This window comes from Pteropus medius, unplaced genomic scaffold (genome assembly GCF_902729225.1).
Source record: "Pteropus medius unplaced genomic scaffold, Ma_sr-lr_union100, whole genome shotgun sequence".
NCBI lineage: Eukaryota > Metazoa > Chordata > Mammalia > Chiroptera > Pteropodidae > Pteropus > Pteropus medius.
In genome coordinates, this window is record NW_024343733.1 from 4,147,775 (window position 1) to 4,168,137 (window position 20,363).

A 20,363-nucleotide genomic window follows, 5' to 3' on the forward strand; every position below is an offset into this window, starting at 1 on the left:
CCCTCTTCCACACACACACACACACACACACGGGGGAATAATCCCGCCTGTCCCACTAATTGTTAGGCTTGATGAGGTGACTCGCTCTGGCCAATGGAATATGAGTTGAAAGATGTTTGGCCTCTAGCACTCCTATGACCTGTCAGGAGCAGAGGATGTCCAGGCAGCTGCTGATCCTACAGCCTGAGATTCAGAATGGGCATCCCATGGACCAGACTTGAACCCAAGCCACAGCCTACAGCAGAGCTGCTACAGCGACTCACAGACTAACGAGCAAGAAATAAAGTGTTCGTTGTTGTCAGTCGATGAAGTTAGGGATTATTTGTTACTGCAGCAAAAGGTGACTGATACAATCGCCAAACCAAAACCTCCCTCCTCTGCTATGGCAGTACTTTGAACATGTCTCTATCCAAGGACCACTTATCCCACACCAAATTTTTTTCTTCAGAAGTCCATGTCCTCATGAGATAGTTCCTTGAGGGCAGGAGCCATATCTCTCCCAGTTTCTTATATGGTGGGCATTCAATACACTGGCTGAATAAACTATGGTATTCACTGGGCAAATCATGATGATCACAAACTCTCAATCACTACAGGCACTAAGTAGCAACACAAGGAGGATTTTAAACACTCCAACACGTTGCCTTGCAAGAAGCCAGGACTTATGCTTCTTGGGCCCAGAGGGCCACTTGTCCTGAGCCTCTAATCCAGAAAGGACTTCGAATTCAGATATCTGATGCCACTCAGAAGGCTATGAATCATAAGTCATTTGTGTTATATATGCTGATTTCCTAAATGGAAACATTTAAAATATATCACCGACTTGCAGAATTCCGTGTTGGCTTTTCCTTAGTTTCTTTATTTCCGATATACTGAGAAACTAAAAGGATGAATGTGACCTAGATCTCCCTCAATCTCTAGGTGTTGCAATAAACAAGAGTTCTGGATTTTCAATGCCATTATGTGCTAAATATGAAAATTAAGTTTTCCCAAGATCAAATTAAGCAGCCAGGTTGAGTGGGAAAAGCTACTTCTCTGGTATTTAGCTGTTTGGCTCTCTAGCTCTGCTTAATGCTGTATCGCGAATTAAAATAAAAGTGGAGATTAATGTTCTTTGAATGATGGTACGTCATTTTCTTCTGGGAAACACACAAAAAATATACCTGTGACCTGAAGACCATTTAGAACTCTGCAAACTTCCAGCAAAATATTGGCAGCATAGGAAAATTATTTTATAATATGTGCCCTTCTGAAAAACTGCGGTTCTGTTTGTCCACGGGGATTTAAAGTTGCCCGAGAGTTTTGAAATGACAGAGACACACTTAATGCCAGGTTAAGCAAGAAAAGCAAGATACAAACATCGTATGCAGAGGACCTCGATATAAAAAAGGGAAAAAAATACCAATACTGTTTCAGTGAACGCTTTTGGGTGGTGGGATTATGGAACTGTTTTATACTTCTTAACACTGTTGCATACTGTCCAAATGTTCAGCGAGGAGCCAGAATTTAAAATATGTAGTGGAAAACACAGATTAAAAGGAAGAGAGATTTTTGAACTTCATACTTTAGAGGAGAGCGTTTTCGCCTTGGATGTTCTATTTCAGAAAAACAGCGAGCGGAGACCTGTAAAGGTAGTGAAATGCCAGCTAGAGAGGTTCACCCAGTTAAAAAAAAAACCTTCATTGGCAGTCAGATCCCTCAGGGCAGACACTGTTTCCAGCAGCTCTGAAAACAGTTTGTTCCGAATTAACCTTTCGGTGAGAGTCTGCAGAGGGCCCAGCGGTGAGAGGCCCTACCCTGGGCGTGGGGGCCGAGGAGGGGCGTGGGGTGACTGCGACATAGTCCTCTAGAAAACGAATGACATACCTTGTCCCCTCCCCGGGCTGGCTTCAGAAGCAGAGTGCTAGATCCCCAGGTGGCCCAAAGGAGAAGCATCCTGGGATTTGTACAGTGAGTGAGTTTCTAGACCAGGACATGGGGACCTGGTTTCTTCCGATTGTGAGCTGCTCCCATGACAGGGTGTGAGAGATCGTTGAAAGCCCCACCTCCCGACCCCCACCAAGGAAGCGGCCTGCATACTTCTCGCTCCCCTCCGGGAAACCTGTCCATCTTACCGTAGTGAAGAGACTAGCGTCTCCCCAAAACTCATGTCCCCCCGGAACCTCAGAACGTGACCTTATTTGGAAACAGGCTCTTCGCAGAGGTAATTAAGGTAAAAATTGAGAGTAGATCATACTAAATTGAGTTGGGCCCTAAATCCAATGAGAGTGTCCTTGTCAGAGATAGAAATAGGGCACAGAGAGAGACAGAGAGAGAGAAGGCCACATAAAGGCAGAGGCAAGAGAGTGGACAGATGCTGCCCCAAGCCAAGGAACACCTGGAGCCGCCAGAAGCTGGAAGGGGCAAGGAAGAGTTCTCCCTCTACGACTTCGGGACAGAGCACGGGCCTGCTGACACCTTGATTTTGAGAATAAATTTGTTATATTTGCAGAATTTTGTTTCGGCAGTCCCAGGACACTCACACACCTAACTTCCCCCAAGATTTCCACCCTGACCCCTTGAACCTGGCTCCTAAATACCACTCCCTCTGTGACTTTTCCTTATCTGTCTCTCTCTTCACTCTAAATGGGACAACTGGCTCCAAATGGTTTCAAGGGCGGGGAGGGGTCCTGCAACTTACTGGCTGTGTGACACTGGATATATACTACATCAAACTCTTGGTTCGTCAGATTTCCCACCCAAAAACTGGGAAGAATAATATTCTGGGTATACACTGTTATCAGTAGGATCAAGGAAGCAATCAGGCAAAGCATTTCTGCACAGCACCTAACAGTGAGGAAACACACGACTGTCAGTCAGGCCTTCGCTCCTCTGCGTAGGCCCTTTTTGTTAGTTCTCCCTCCTAACTTGATCTGCACAGCCTTGGAAGAAAATGGAGCTAAGAGAATGGTGAAGGATTCTGGGGTTCCCGGAACTCTGCGGAAAAAAATGAGCAGCTGCTAAATAATAAATTCCGAAAACGTTGCCACAGTTTGTGAACCGCTTCTACTTTGCGATGCATCCTCACAACGACTCTGCGAAGTACAAGTAATTATCCCTATAGTACAGACGCAAAAACAGACGCTCCGAGAGGTGAATTCAGATCCAACTAACATTTTACTGGGGCATCGACCTCCAATTTCTTACAGATCGGATCTGTAAGATCACAGAGACAATAAGATCTCTGCTTCCTTTCCTTCTGCATCCCTGTGTGTCTCAGTGCCTGATGACAGCAAGCGCTCAACGATCCTGATGAAAGTGGCAACTGATAGATTTTCATATGCATTTGCTAAATACAAGGCGAATTTAGGGATCTCGAACTGTAAAGGGCTGTGGGTCAGCAGAGCATCCCAGAGAGATGAGCCCGATGAAGGACACATTCGAATGTGTCACCCAAAGCCATGACGGTACCAGCGACAGTCTGAGTCTGCAGACACTATTCCTACCCCAAAATCAAGGTGCAAGATCTGATAAGCCCCATGCATTTAGGAAGAAGACACTGGGGCCGACAATTTTCAGCCGAGAGGACCACGCGTGCAATTCACTCTTTTAACCAACATGCGACTAACTACACACTTGTAAGTACCAGGAGATGGGGAAAGAGGGGTAAGCAACACTGACGTGGCCTCTGCCATCAGGCTGATCACGAACTAAACTTGCCCTGGGCAATCCAAGGAGAACTGTCACACCTGTGTGTCTTCCACGGATCCTGGCAAATTTAGAAGCTTGGGCTTGAGATATATCCTAAAAAGTTTTCCTCTTTGTTTCAAGACCTGATTCAAATATCTCCTCCTTGAAATCTTCTCCAAGGCTTGAGGAAGACTAAAGATCTGTCGCCTTCACACCCGGTCACCCTCCCACCATCTCCACCACACCCAGAATTTCTAGAACCTTCTCGACCATTATGCAGACTTTGAGGAAAGAGGCAACTTATCATTGTGCCAAGTGAAGGATTAGCAAATAATTCCACTTCCATTTCTCATTTTTCCCCCCAATCCATCGTGTTCTGATAGCGCCCACATTATCGTTCCTCAAACCAGGAGACACGGAACCTCGAGGTTCCTCACATAAATTCTTAGAGGTCTAGAAGTTCCATACAAGAACGTTTAAATTTTGAGTTTTCACTTCAAAGGGAATATTTTTTTTTTCTTCGTACACAATACATGCACCCACTGGATCATCTGGATGCCCACCTTGTAAAACCAGTCCTGCCTGGCAATTTCTATGCCTGTAATTTACAAGGCTTTTTGGTGCCAAGTTGCTCCGCATTAATTATCACATGCTAACGGGAATAGAACTGAGGCGTTTTTTTTTAATACACAAGATAACGGGTCCCCCTAGTGAAGGCCAAATGACATCACTCCTGCCACGCATCCTCTTCACACTCTACAGGAACACAAAGCCCCCAACGGCACACACCTGACACTCGCCAAAGACAAAACCACCTGCAGTAGGCGGAGTCCCAGGCAAGTTTCCCTGAGCAACTGACTTTCAGGAAAGTATCGCTGGTGCCCACTGACGTCACCCGTTGGAATATACTGGGTTTGTACAATAGTTTGTATTTAATTTTTGCAAATTTGTCTAACATCTCTAAGCATAAGATGCTTGCCTCTAGGCTTGTGCAGGGATTCTCCATCTGGGCTGTATCGATCTCTTGAGCCGGACAAGTCTTTGTTGTGAGGGACTGTCCTGTGCATTACAGGACATTGTTCAGTGTCCTGGCCTCTAACTACTAGATGCTAGTAGCACACCATCCTCCCCAAAGTCACGACAACCAAAACGCCTCCAGACATTGCCAAGGGACCCCTGGAAGGAAGCGAAATCACCCCTGGTGAAGAACTAGTCTTGTGTTGGTAGAGATTTAAGTAACATTAAAACAGTAAGTCTCTATAACATATCTAAAAGGTGTTTTCCTTTATAAAAAGGAACATTCTTTGCATTTGAAAAACCCCAACTGATATAGTACCAGCAGCCACGTATTGATATATCCGTGGAAATATTGGAATATAATCAATACTCGATATTCTTACTGTATCTGGCCTCTCTGTGCTCCAAGCTCTCCTCAGCACCAGAGGATGAAAATGGGCAACTCATAGGCCAGACACAGCCCACGAAAGTGTCCCTTCAATTGCGCGTTAGTTGCCAACCTTTGAAAATTAGGAGAAATCATGTAAACGCTGCATGCGGCTTCTCTTGAAAAATAAACAGAAGCTTCAGCAAATCCGAGCCCACATTCCTGCACGGAAACCTCAGCCGGAACACAGCAGCGACTGCCTCCACTTCCCAATTTGCCCCGTCTCTTCCCCATCCCATCACTCCTTATACCTTTACATCCAGGCAATGGCGGCTCCATCAGGGATGGCTCTCTGATTGAAAGAGGAGGCTGACGACAGACCTGGCCCCAGAATGGGAGGGACGCCTTTTAGTGCTATCTGTAACAGTCCCATTTTTTTGCCAGAAGAACGGTTCGTGCATTATGTGAATAATTTTTTAATGACTTAAATGAAAGAAAAATAAAGTAAGTCCTATGACGGTAGCTTTGGCCTGGAATAAAGGAAGAATAAGACCACTGCCTAGATGAAAAAAACAACAACAACAGATGAACAAGAGTAATACACCGATGCCATTAATCGAGCACTTCCTGTATACCAGGCACTAAATCAGCTACTTGAGATGCATTAACGGGAAACTTCACGAGAGCCTCATGAGAAAAGTAGCTATGATTTCTGATTTTTCTGGTGACTCAGGGAAGGGAACAGCCTTTCCTAAGATTACATTCTAGAACGCAGTCTCGTAACTTCCACAAGTAAATTCCATGCTGAGGATAGAGATGGCAGGTTCCCACACTACAAAACAGGGCGTAAGGGAGAGAGGACTGGAGAACAAAGAAGGAGAGTTTCTGAAATTGGGGCCCACTCGGCTTCACGATGGGTTTGCAGCCAACACATGGCCATCTCCTAGGGGGCAAACATGAAAACGTGGACTCGCTGTGGGTGGAAACACCACAACCCTCCTCACTCTGACTCACAGCTACTCATGTCCTGTTCTTACTTCCACACTGGCGTTTGATCTCTGAGAGGCAGTGACAGTGAAGCGGTCCAGCTCGGGGACCCTGGTGCCTGGGTGTGAATCCTGGCTCTGCTGTTGACTCGCTGTGTGGCTCTGACTTCTTATTTAACCTCCCTGGGCCTCAGTTTCCTCATCTGTAAAATAAGAGTAACGATAAGACTGCCCCCAAATGATTATTATAATAATTACCTGAGCTGATACGTGGAAAATCCTCAGAACAGCTATATAAGTGTTGGCTGCTGCTGTTAGTCTTAATGCCATAAATGCCAACTGTGGTGTCTGGCACATGACAGATGTTCAGTAAATATTAAGCAAGTTGAATAAGGCTGTCTTTGAGGCCACACAGTGAGACCTCATCATAGGGAGGCTTTCTGAGACACTTCTAACCAAAATGATTAACACACAGTCATTGGAGTCAGACTGACCTAGATTCTGCTCCTAACAAGCTGTGTGTCTTTGGGTAGGTTGCTTCACCTCTCTGAGCCTCGACTCCCTCGACTGTAAAATGGGTGTCGATACTATCCTCTCAGAACTAAATGCGATCAATATAAAGCAGTTAGTACCATGCCTAGCACATAATAAATGCTCATTAAGTGACGATAATTACTATCGCAACTATTTCACTGCATTGGGCTCACTAAATCCTACTCCTTTTCCGTCACAGATAATGTTCTAATGGCATCCACGAGAGGATGCATATCTGGTAAAGTGGTTTGAACCTTTCAAAATAAAAGAAGTAATCGGTAAATAGTAGATGCTCTTCTTATATATATATAAATGCAAATCCTTATAGAGTTTAGCAAATGTATGTTTCTGTGACAGCTCTTTATGGAGGCTGCATACTTTTATTTGCCTAGAATTTGATGCACTAAATGTAAACAAAGTATGATGAAGACTCTAATAGAAGCAGTCCCCAGACAGAAGCCAGGGCTCCTTCCCAAGCTCTCTGAAAGCTTAGCTCCTCTGCAGGCATGTTGATGCAGTATATTTAGGCTGCTAATCACACCCAGAAACGTTCCCACCTATCTGAAGACAGGGCAAACCCAGTGAGTCTCAAATTAGCAACATCCTACAAAATCTCATCAGGCAATCTAACGCAAATGCTTTAACTTCTTCTCAGAGGGATTCTGTGAGAAATTCTCCCTGGCGGGCTAAAGTTCATGGCTCAAGATCACCTACCAGGACAACATAATGAGCCTCTTGGTCAGAGTCTGCATGGCTGAAACAGCATATGTCAATCAACTTGAGATAAACAAAAGCATGGTTTGTACACAGTAGCAGAGATCCCTGTCTAAAGAAAATCCCTATCTGGATCATACGGTGTAAGGTAAACAGTGGTCACAAATAAAACACTTTGGAAATTTTATGTGAGCTTAACTTCATGTAAGAGAATACTTTTGAAGATCCAGAACCAAGAGAATGGATGGATTTGATGACTGATGTTCCAGAGCAGAGCCTTACTGGCGAAGAACTACTGTCTCAGAAGAACGAAAACACATCTAAACCGAATTAAACGCAAATATTTAGAGCTATCGGACCCAAAGTAGAAACTATCCATTCTCACTTGGGGATTCATTCATCCATCACGCTTCTACTGTGTACAAGACACACACTCTCATGGATTCCGCTGTCCTCACGGAACTTACAACTTAGTGGGGAGTGAAGGAGGAAGAACGTAAAGACAGGCAAACGAAATACAACCTATCCTCATCGTTCACAGATCTGCCTACTTGCTAAAAGGCACTCGTAGCTCCCAAATCAACACTCGTGCTGTCTTTACAGTCATTTGGGAACATATGCAGAGCAGTGACAATTGTGAGTTGCCAGTGGAGGTCGAAACAAGGGCCACTCTAGCTTCTTGTTTCAGCTCTCTTTCTATAAACAAGTGTCTTTTTCATGGTCTATTTAGAGCCACATTTTCATGCCTGTGTGTGTGTGCAATTTCACTGTTTTAAATGGCCCCCAAGCATAGTGCTACAGTGCCGTCTGGGTGTTTCTAAGTGCAAGAAGGCTGGAATATGCCTTACGGAGAAAATATGTGTGCTAGATAAGCTTCGTTCAGGCAGAGCTGTAGTACTGGCCATGAGTTCAGTGTTAATATACATTAAATAAGGTATCGAAACACACATAAAACAAGGTTATGTACTGATCGGTTGGTGAAAACATGACCAGAAGACCAGAGGCTCAAAGGAACCTAACCTTGTACCTCCCCCGGAGCAATAGTTTGATATTAATGATTAATTCGATGATGACTTCATGGAACTACTGTGAACAATGAGAATCAACTGTAATTCAAATCTATACACAATAAAGCAAACAACTAAGCTGAAATGGAACTAAACAGGGGTGCCCTACTTTAGATTATTAGGATATATAGTGAATATAATATTCTACTCTTTGTATAAAAAAGGGGTAACATTAATATATTTGTTAACATATACTGGTCACATATATATTATTATATATGTTTGCTTTTCTAATGGAAGTTAAAACTAAAACATAAATTTTTAACTGAAACAAGTAAACCTATCTGTATATCAAGTTGGTGATATAACTATACAGAGAAAAAAAATTTTATGTGACTTTAAAACATAGCATTTTGACTACATCTAGTAGGACGTATTCTAATGACAAAGAACTGCAAAAAAAATCCTAATTATATTCAGTATTCTTATTTAATAGTAGCAGTGTAAATATCACTATTTTGAAATGTATATAATAAGCATTTAGGTCAATGTACTTAGAAACCAAGATTCTTAGCTTAAAGAGACGCAAATATAAAATCAAAAGTTAAGTAAAATCATATAATCTTATATTTAAGTTGGAAATATCATTATGAATCAATTTTCCTTACTCTAAAAAATATTTCCTTTCTAAGTCTGTCTACTGAAATGATCATCCAGTAGCGATGACCACCTCTAGTGCTCAACTGTGGTTTCTAAATATCATTCTCTCTAAAAGATATCAGGGCTTCTTTAAGAAATGAATGATTTCAGGCCTGGGGGACAAAATAATCCTGGGACGACCTGCTGTGCCATAAGGCAAGGAAGCCATTCAAGACAACTAAGAACGTGGGAGACAACTTAAAATGTCTCCTACTGGCCAAAATGGGACATTTTGAGCTTCAAAAAGGGTAAAGCCTGCAATGGATTGAAACACATCGAGTAAATTATTTTAAATCCATGTGCTCATAATAATAGTCTTAAAAATTACTGGCCATCTTTGGGTGTTCCTAGGGTATCAATTCTATATGTGAAAAACTGGTAAGTAAGGGGAAAGAATCAGCATTTATCCTGTACTTCCATGTAAACTGGATTTCAGGGTAACCATAAAGGTGATAAGTAAAAGTTACTTACAAAATAATTATAGCTTAAGCTGCGGAAGGATGATAGAATTAGGAAAACATATTATCACCTCTAACAGAATAAAGGATCTAGATACGGTCATCAGTGGATGCCAGTCATTAGGTGAAAGCCTGTTAGGATACATTATAATGGACAGATCACGCTGACAACACCCAATCCTGTTTGAGCAATCTTAGCATCACGAAGTGTGCAATATCCAGATAGTGCGTGCTTTCGGGTGTGATCATTACAAAATACACAGCAGCGTACTCTATGAAGTATTCTCGCAAAAGTAAATAAATAAGTAAACCTGATCCTAATCAAATATCTCTAGATTTAGCTATCATTGGACAAGAAATACGGGGATAGAGGGACAAGTTCGATCCCACCTCCAAGGAAGCATGAAAATTCTACAGGACAAATGATTCAGTTTCTTCAACAAAGCAGCAATATTTTTAAAAAGGAACAGGAACTACGAAGATAAAGAACTAAGAGACGTATAAACCAAAGACAACATGAGATTCTCAAATGAATCTTGATTCAAAGACATCGCCTGTAAGAAAAAAAAATCTTAAAAACACCTAGGGAAATGTGAACATAGGTTGTTCAATAAATGATATTAAGACATTAGTTTTAATTTTATAAGCTGGAGTAACGGCTTTGTGGTTGTATTATTTTTAAAGGCCTCACCTGTTTGAGATGCATACAGAAGTGTTTACAGGTAAAAGTCTATGATCTTTAGGATTTGCTTTAAAACACACACACACACACAAAGTAGAATGGAGACGAAACAAGATTGTGAAATGTTGATTACTATTGAATCTGGGTGGTAAATGCACAGGAACTCATTCTACTATTTTTTCTTTTACGTTAAAATTTTCCATTAAGAAAGATTTTTTAAAATAATAAATTATCTCCTACTGACCTTACTCCTTAAAGGGGAAGATAATTAATGCTGACGATTTTAACACCTGGTGGTATTTTCCATAATAATTACATAATAACGACAGCAGCAGTAGCTGTCAATATGATTACTTCCTGCATGCCTGATAGAAGGCTAAGCATTTTACACGTATTATCTCATTAATTACAAATGGAAACTACTGAGTTGCTCAAAGACGCACATCTAATAAACAGCAATCCAAAATTTGAACCCAGGACGGATGCCAAGTGTGCGTGTGCTTATCTATAATGAGACACTGCCCGATGTCGCCTTTTCAGAAACAAAACAATGGCTGCCTATCAGTCTTTCTCATGTAGATCTGGAATCAAACAGAGAAAAGAGAAGAAAAACCAGCTCTCTCCCCATTCTACCTAGGTTTCCTTCTCAGAGAACCATGTAAAGCCTCACTACTAGCCCATTTTTATTTCCTGCAACAGAAACAGGATCTTGTGTGACAGGGATGCTATGAGCACCGAGCATCATGTGCAAAGCACCCCCAAGGATGATGGACGCTCCAGAACTCCTAATCAGCATCCCTCAATTAGGAATCTGGAAGCTGCTGCTTTGGAGGTGAATTACAAGTTTGATTTGCATACGCTGGGGCTGCTTTAGACAAGGAAACGGGTCGGTCTCTCCCAGGAGGGCCTCTGGTACCGTTTCCAAGGGCTCTTTCCATCACGGAGGACATTTCCCTCCACATCCATTCTCCGTATCATATGTTTACATCCACTCAGGAGAGGAGGATCCCTCAGCATCCACCCGACGGTAAGAGACACGCGTGGCCCTGCAACATGGAAGCGTAATTAAGATCTGAGGGTGCCCTTGATTAACTGCCTTTGGGTGGGCATCCTGGGAGGAATACGGCATGGCCTGCAGGATGGTGGACATTGGAGCTCAAATCCTGCCTCCACCAATTACTAGCTGTGTGTCCCGCGGAAAGTTATTTGATCTCTCAGTTTCGTCTTGTGTCAAATGTGATGGCACCTACCTCCCACGGTTGTTGTGTGGATGAAAATAGGATAATATATGGAAAGTGCTTCACCCAGTCCCTAGAACACTGTCAGCACCCAATAACAACACCAATCACGTATAGGTAATGATTTTATCATCATTCTATATATATATATATATATTTTTTTTTTGAAGGACCAGGCCTTTCTCAGACATCAAACACTGGTATGTGAAAGGAAGGTAATCAATGTATTCCAGCATTAAATTAGCACCAGAAAAGTCATTTTTCCCTTCCTTTTCCTTATTTTTCATATTGTAGTAAAATATACAGAACATAAAACATGCCATTTTTAACCATTTTTTAAGTGCACAGTTTAGCACATCCCTATTGTTGTACAGTATCACCTCTCTTCATCTCCAGAATTTTTTCGTTATCCCAAACCGAAATTCTATCCTGATTAAACAACACCCCCATTGTTCCCTCCCCCGGCCCCCGACAACCACAATTCTCCTTTCTGCCTCTACGAATCTGACCGTGCCAGGTATCTCATATAAATGGAGTAACACAACATTTGTCCTTTCATGTCTGACTTACTTAATTTAGCATAATGTTTTCAAGGGTCATCCACGTTGTAGTGTATATCAGCATTCCATTCCTTTTTACGGCTGAATAATATTCCAATGTGTGGATATGCCACCTTTTGTTTATCTATTCATCCATCGGTAAATATCTGGCAACATGTGGAATGGGCAAATTCACAGAGATGGAAAGTAGAACAGAGATGACCAGAGGCTTGGGGAGAGAAGCGGAGAAAGTTATTGTTTAATAGGCAGAGTTTTGTTGGGGATGAAAAAGTCTGGAGTAGAGCTAGCTTGTGGCAACAATTACAGCTTACTGTGAATGTACTTCGCATCACTGAACTGTGCACCTACTAATGGTTAAAATTATAAATATTAGGTATATCTTACTACAATAAAAAACTTTTAATGGAACTAAAAGTACTGAGGTGGTTCTGAGGATTGAACCGGTGCCTCTCAAACTCTGGTGCGCAGCACGCCAATCACCTGATCGTATCAAAATGCAATTCAGTGAGTCTTGGTCAGGGCCCAAGACTCTGCATTTCTAACCAACTCCCAGGTGGCCCCAATGCCATGAACTCAAGGCTTGGGTGAGTGCCTCGGATACAACAAGCACCGGCTAAATGCTAGCTAGCTACAGCTACAAGATTAACTGAAGTCAATAGAGACTTTTCAAACAACTTTGACTTTCACTGGTAAAATGCTCATTTTAAGAAGGAAACACCTTTGACCTGACATTTCGTAACCCCAAGCACACTCTTCTTACAGAAGCTATGGGAGTCTTACGGAACAGAGACTTCAGCAGCTGTGAGAGTATCTCCCACAGTCGTCTAAAAACATTTCTCTCAAAGCAGCATATGGAGAAAAGCACCAAGCTTGAAAAACATTTCCATTTTAAATGATTTCAGGCAACAAGAAGCATGCCTATAATACACAGTGAATATAATACACTAGAACTTTGGTCTAGCCCTGCCCACACCCTGTTCTCAGGCTTAAAACGCTTAAAACGCTTCTGGTGACCTAGGAGTTGGGGTTTTTTTCTTTTCTTTCTTTTCTTTTTTTTTTTTTTTTTTTACGCTCATCCCTGACATATGCTCAGGGCCTGCAGGTGAGGAATAAATAGAAATAGTTAGGGACAAGGGCTGCAGAGGATGACTCAAAAAGGAGCACATCTCCATGGCTTAGATTTAAGTTGGATTCCTATGTCCCTTCTGCTTGCTAAACAGGGCATGCCTGCTTAGATTTGGAGCGAAATCTGAAGTCGAGACTTCCAAAATCATGCCTACCGAACCTAAAAACAACCCAGTCCAGTTCACTGTTAGAAATTCTCCCTCCCTGTCCCTTCTCCTCCTCCGGTTTGAAGCCAAAAGTGGCCCCAAAGTGTCGAGTTCAAGACTGCATCCTGTTAGCCTGCTTCAAGAGTTTGATCTGCAAGGCATGAAGCCTAAATCATAGGAACAACTCAACAAGAAAATTTCCAAATAGAGCTGAAAAGTTAATTTGGAAAACCAAACACTGATTATTCTTGATCAGCCAGATTAATTTCCATAGATTTAGTAAAAATGCAACAGCTATTATTTATCAAGCACTTGTCATGTGCCAGACGCAGGGCTGAGCATTTCAAGCACATTATCTCATCCTCACAGCAACACTGTGAGATAAGTACTATCATTTTTTTATTCTTACGGATGGGGAAACTGAGACACAGAGATTAAACCCAAGGTTATGGCTCATAACTGGAGGAGCCAACACTGTTACCCAAATCTTAAACTTATCTTAAAATGAGAGTTTTAAAATGTGATATTACAGGACTGATGTTAAGTACACAAATTCAAGAATTCAAACCTAGCCATAAATTCAAAATCACAAAGAGAACAAAAAGTTCCTTCGTGTCCAATCTGAAAACCCTGGTGATGTCTGCAGTTTGGAGACTGTTCCTGGTCCTAGCCTGAAGTGCTTATTGGGGTTAGTCGTAACGGCACGTTTCCTTATGATCACCTACTGCTGCCAGATTTAGCAAAAAAAAAAAGAAAGATATTCTTTTAAGCCTGAATTTCAGATAAACAATGAATGATGTCCCATGCAATTCCTTATATTTGAAAAGTATTCATTGTTTATCTGAAATTCAAGTTTACCTGAGCATCCTGTATTTCATCCGGCGACCCTATGACCAGCAAACGTAAAGCAGTCCTTAACCAGGAGCAATAGAGCCAGGCCCTGCCTTGTGGGGCTATAGTTTCCCACGTACTTTTAAAAACCTTTCCTTTGATCCTCCCAGTATCCTCTGTGGATCGGTAAAATTATGTAACTTGCCCAAGTCAGACAGTGTGGCAAGAGAGTAGCAGAGCTGGGACCCAGACACTGTGTTCCAGTTCTCCCTCCACTCACTGTCCCAACAGACACATGGCCCGTCTTGAAGGGGAGGGAGGCCAGACATGAGAACACACTGGAAGCCAAGGTTTCTTGATCCCAGAATAGAAGAGTGGAGTAAGGCTATTATGTAAATCCAGCTGACTCTGTGAACGCTGAGTTAGAAGATCTCTAAACATCCTACTCGGAACATCCAGACGTTCCCAGTAATATATTCTTTACCTTTTTAATCCTTATACCCTGCCTAGAATGTTCTGCATTCGCCAGAATTCCGGATTAAGAATTCCAGCTAGATTGGAACAGCAGAGCCTGTCGTCTCCTCCAGCCAAACTTACTATCTTTTGGAAACAGCATCCCAGCTTTCACTTGGAGAACCTCTCTGCTTGGTCCATGGGGCTTGGGAAGAGCTGACCACTCTCCCTGGCTCTAGAATTGACCTATAAGAAAGCTGTGCCTTCCTTACTCCATGAACAGAGAAAGCCTACACAGTGAAAGCCTGCACAGTGACAAGGCTACCCCAGACATTCATTGGAGCCACTGGGAAATAATCACTCCATAGTAGCTAAGACACAGAATGTGAGTGAGGATTCATTGGAGCCACTGGGAAATAATCATGCTTTTTCTCCATAGTAGCTAAGACACAGAATGTGAGTGAGGAGCTTCCAGTGGCCATCCTGCCACCATGAGGAAAGACTGCCTGAACGAAAGCAAATCTGAGAGACGGAGAGAAAGAAAGCAGATCTAAGAGACGGAAAGAAAGGTCCTTGCCTACATTCTTTGGATCTGGAACTGCATCCAAGAATTGGATCCAGCCATGCTGAAGTTGATGCTACCTATAAACTTCTCTGTTACGTAAGCCAAAGAAATCCCGCTTTTTGCATAAGCCATTTGAGGTACCTTTCTGACGCTTGCAACCAAAAAAGTTTGGATTAATACAACCAGCAAACACCACCATTTTTTACACTGGTCAACAGGCATAGTCAAAAATATCTAGAAATCCTGTTTGCTGTAATTTCTAAATATATCCAAAATCCAACCACAGCTCACCACTCTGATGTGAGTCACCAACATCTCTCACCTGCAACAGTCTTCTAACTCATCTACGTGCTTCTACTCATGCCCCTTACAGTCCATTCTCAACCATTAGCTGGAAGGATGTTATTAAAACTCAAGTCAAATCATGAGCTCCTCTGCTCAAAACCCATTAATGCACTACATTTCACACAGTAAAAAATCTTTATACTGGTCTAAAACACCCTGCTGATTGGTCCAGCTTCACTGCGCTGCCCTGACCCTTGAACCTACACTCCGATTATACAACTTCCTGGCTGTCTTTCAAGACCTCAGGGCCTTTGCACAAGCTCTGGGCCACCCCCCACCCCAGCTATCCTCACGGAGCCCTCCCTCACTTCCTTGAAGTCTTTGCTCACTGTCACTTTTTCTACGAAGCCTGTTCTACTTTCTCTTTTCCAGAATACCGCCTCCTACCACGCATTCTGAGTTTCCTCACTCATTATGTTTATCCGTTCATTGTCTGTCTCCCCTGTCAAGGACGTGAGCTGCCCTAAAGCAGGGTTCTGTGGCCTGTCTTACTCATGGATGTATCCCCAGCACCTCGGACACTGCATGGCGTGCTGTAGGTGCTCAACGCTGGGCAAGCAAGAACTGGGGTGAAGCAGACCCAAGAAGAAGGAAACGGGTCTGAAAAGTAGAAGAGCAGTGTCAGGGAGACTAGACACAAGCCGGAGCCAGAGCGTGTCCAGGGACTCTTCCTCCATGGGACCCCAGTTTCAAGGTGGCATCTGGGCTCAGCCCATCCTTTGTGGTCCTGGTTCTGCCCTTGCAAAGTCCCTGGCTCCCATCTTAGCAGACGACTAAGGGCGACTGGCTGTGAGGAAATGTGATTATACGTCTATGACTGAATAGTAGTGGGGGAGAGTCCTCCGCTTAATCTGAGTTAATATAAGGCTGCTCTCATTATCGGTAATCTGATCAAAGAATGACCAGCTCTCAGACCTGTAGCATGCTGGTAATGAATTTTTCATAACTCTGTAGAGACATTTTCTGCACAGCTATTAATAATAAACCGCAAAGCCTAAGATTTAAATGCATTTCCATTTCGCCACCTCTTTTCTCCTGACTTTATTTTCCCTCCCTCCACCCTACCCTTCTCGAGGTCTTGCCCATCTGTTATTATTATGGGATGGCTTGTGTTTCTTGTGGTGTTAAAGAACCTGCCTCCACCTTAAGGGGACCGATAAATTCATGTTATGCTTTCGAATTGTATTTGAAAAGTGGAGATCATAGAGAGTTTTGCTCAGTTGAGCAACGAGACTGCCTCGTTTTTCTATAATGGGCAGATGAGGCAGGAAAAAGATGCAAAGGAAACCAGTTTAGAGAAAGGAAAAAGTGCTGTCCTATCGCCTTCAAATGGGCCGGAAACACTCTGTACTCCAGCCACGTTGGACTTCACTCCGTTCCTCCATGCCCCACGCGGTCTCCTATCTCCAGGCTTTTGCACATACCGTCCCTCTGCGAGGAACAGCCCTCCCTCATCTCTAGTTAACGCCACTGTCCTTCAGGTCTTAGTTCTAACGTCACATCACTAAATTCGTGAGCAATGTATTCTGTGTCCCAGGACCTAACACACTGCCTGATGTGCTACATATGTATTTGTATGTTGTAGGACCATGTGGGCGAGACTTCATTCCAGTATAATGCATTTAACACAAAGTGGAATGAATGAGTGCGTGAGGGCATCCTGACACGAACCAACCAGGTCCCCTTTTTGGCATAGATGTTGGAAATGGCTGATGATTTCCAACATTCCCAGGTTTCCTGATACCAAAGCTCTGATGCTTCTCTTTGAGTTTCCTTCCAGGCACCATGCCCAGAACACTGTCATGATCATCGTCAATGGCAACACATCTTGTACATTGAAAGTGGTCTTGACTTTTTATACATTTTAAATGGACAAAGTCATTGGCCATTGTCGAATGGCCATAAGGCTACCATTTGGGGTCAAGAAAAAATAAAGAGACTTAATTTCTTGTAAAGTGACCCTGAAGACAGTTTTCAAGAATGTTTTAAGTCTACGGCCATACTACCCTGAACAAGCCCGATCTCGTCTGATCTCAGGAGCTAAGCAGGGTTCAGCCTGGTTAGTACTTAGATGGGAGATCACTTAGGAAGACCAGGTGCTGTAGGCATAAAAAATAAAAAAATAAGGGGTTGTAAACTGACAAAGCCCTTGCAATCTGTGAGGTCAACTAAGGGTTGCCTCGCCTAAAAAAATAAAAGAGATAAAGAGAGATAGAGAGATAAAGAAAGAAAGTTTTAAGTAATGCCAGTATAGCTAAGGCAAAGTTGATTGATTTGTTATTTACATGTAATACCTAAGGAATTAGTGGTGTGATATCTAAATATCTAAGGAATTGTTGGTAAATATTTAAGAAATGATTGGTATGATAACAGTAATCTGGTTATACTTAAAACAGAATACTAAGTATTTGTTAGAAATACATCTTGAAATATTTGAGGATTAAATATTATAAGGTTTTAGGAAATGCTCTGAAACAATCTAGAGAGAATGGGGGAGGGGGCTTACTGGCCATAATTTGATCACTGTTGAATTTGTGTGATGGTACATAAGGGTCCACTATGTTATTCTCCATACTTTTACATAGGTTTGAAGTGTGTGTGTGTGTGTGTGTGTGTGTGTGTGTGTGTGTGTCACTGTCTGATCCCAGTCACATCTCTTACTTTGGAGACTGAGAAGAACCACCCAATAAGCAAACATTATAAAATCAACAATTGGTTACTCCATTTTCTCCTTAATTTTTTCAATCCATAGATGAGTAGGATTGGGGGGAAAAAATCTGAAACAGCGATCTTCAAACCATTGGTTGGCATTCACAAATTCTTTCCGTAGCGTTAATTACCTGTGCCTTCCTTTTCCCCGCCCAACACTGTTTAAACATATACACACATTCGAATTAAAGGGGAGAATGGTGATGCTCTTGATCACATAACAATACGGCAATGTCTGCTTTTTATTTATAGTTTTGATTTCTGGGTTCCATTGGGAAATAGAAATATGTGACCATAGTAGGCCCAAATACTTCCTCTCCATTGGCAACACTGACATCTTACAGATGTGACATATGACCTCCAGTTCACCATGGCCCTAGCACAGACACCTCCCAAGTATCCCACTTCTGGCCTATTTCTCTTCTGTGGGTTTCCTGCTTGGTCCCAGAAAACAACTGGCTGTGTGATCCCTGGAAATCAAACAGCTTCATTTACAAAATTCAGATCCATTTCTGATGTCATTTCAGAAAAATTTCATCTTAAATTAGGCTTCCATGTCATTAACATGATTCTAACTATTTCAACTGAAATGTGCGTTTTTTAAAACTATGCATCCCTCAAGTTTCTTACCTCATCACAAGTTGATTCACAGATATAGTAAAGTGAATTTATATTTTTTTTTTGTCACAGATTTATTGGAAACATTTACCTCTCACAGTTCTCTCTCCTGAAGACGCAAAGCCACAAACTACTCTTGTAAAATCTAAGAGGATTAAAAATGGGTACACTCTTTCTAAAGGACCATCGACCCATAGTTGAGAAAAATCTTTATGAGCATGAAGTAATTCCACTTCTCAGTATATTTCTTAAGGAAACAAATAAGAATGTTTTACAAAAACTTCATTTCGAAAGTAGTCATTAAGTTGTGTTTACAAGAGCAAAAGAAATCAGAAATAATCTAACTCACCAACGAGGTCAGGTCAACTCAGTTATGCTATATCTTTACGCAAGAATATTAGCAATCATTAAATGCTATTAAAAATGGTTTGGCAGGGAAAGATATTCATGTCTTAAGTCAACTTTTAAGAGGAAAAGTGGAGACTACAAAATATATATAATATAGTTATTCTTAAAAGTCACATAAAAATACACGTAGGCATGAGCGAAAGCCTGTAAGACTATAACGAGGCGTTAACAACGCTGATCTGTGGGTGGTGGGATTAAAAGTGTGTTCGTTTTGCTTTTTGATTAAACATATTCTATTTTTCCTGTAGTGAATACGCTTTGCTTCAATGTCTAGAAATGTCTTTAAAATTACTATTTTATTTAATGACTTCCATTTCTGAAGTCCATGTGAATGATTCACAACCTGGCATATAGGACCAGAACTGCCAAGCAAGCAACTGCAAGAGCCCCAGGAAATTGTCACATAGACCACCGTGTGCAACCCCAAAAGGTATGGAAGGAATTTTTGATTCCTGAGTTTCTAACTGTGCACTAGCCTGAAACTGGGGATTTTTTTTTTAATTTTGGGCATAGGGAAAACAGTTTTCTCCCAAGGGGTCCCCACCTTCTTAGCAAACATTCACGGCAGCACTATCACAAGAGCCACAAGGTGAAAACAACGCACATGTCCACTCATGGATGGATAAACAAAATGAGTCTGTGTATCCATACAATGAAATTTTATTCAGCCATAAATGGGAATTTTATGCTACAACATAAATGAACCTTGAAGACATTATATCAAGTGAAAAGGGCCAGACATAAAAGGCCGCATATTGTATGATTTCATTTATATGAAATATCCAGAATAGGTAAAACCATAGCAACAGAAAATAGATTAGTGGTTGCCAGGGATGGAGAGCAGGGAAATGGAATTGACTGCTAACAGATACAAGGTTTTGTTTTGTTTTGTTGTTTTTTTGGTTTTTGGTTTTTGGGGTGTGTGTGTGTGTGTGTGTGTGTGTGGTCATGGAAATATTCTGGAATTAGGGGCGATGGTCGTACAACGGTAAGCATATACTAAAATCCATTTAATTGTATGCTTTAAAATAGTTAAAATGGTGAATTTTACGTAATGTGAATTTTATCTGAATTTTTTAAAACCTAAAAAAAAAATAGAAGCTGGGATGGCTACATTACTATCAGAGAAAGTAGTTTTCAGAGCAAGGAAAATTACCGGTGATAAACAATAACTTTACATAATGATAAAGGGTCAGTTCACTAAGAAAACAACCATCTCAAATATGTATACA

The 20,363-nt window shown here is 41.8% G+C and overlaps 1 protein-coding gene and 1 pseudogene across 1 annotated transcript in view; one reads left to right on the forward strand and one right to left on the reverse strand.

Moving 5' to 3' along the window:
- The window catches only part of KSR2 (kinase suppressor of ras 2), a 332,915-nt gene that overhangs the window by 299,032 nt on the left and 13,520 nt on the right, over window positions 1-20,363 (reverse strand). The gene's annotated exons all lie outside the window — the stretch shown is intronic.
- Window positions 17,386-17,504, forward strand: LOC120606921 (uncharacterized; annotated as a pseudogene).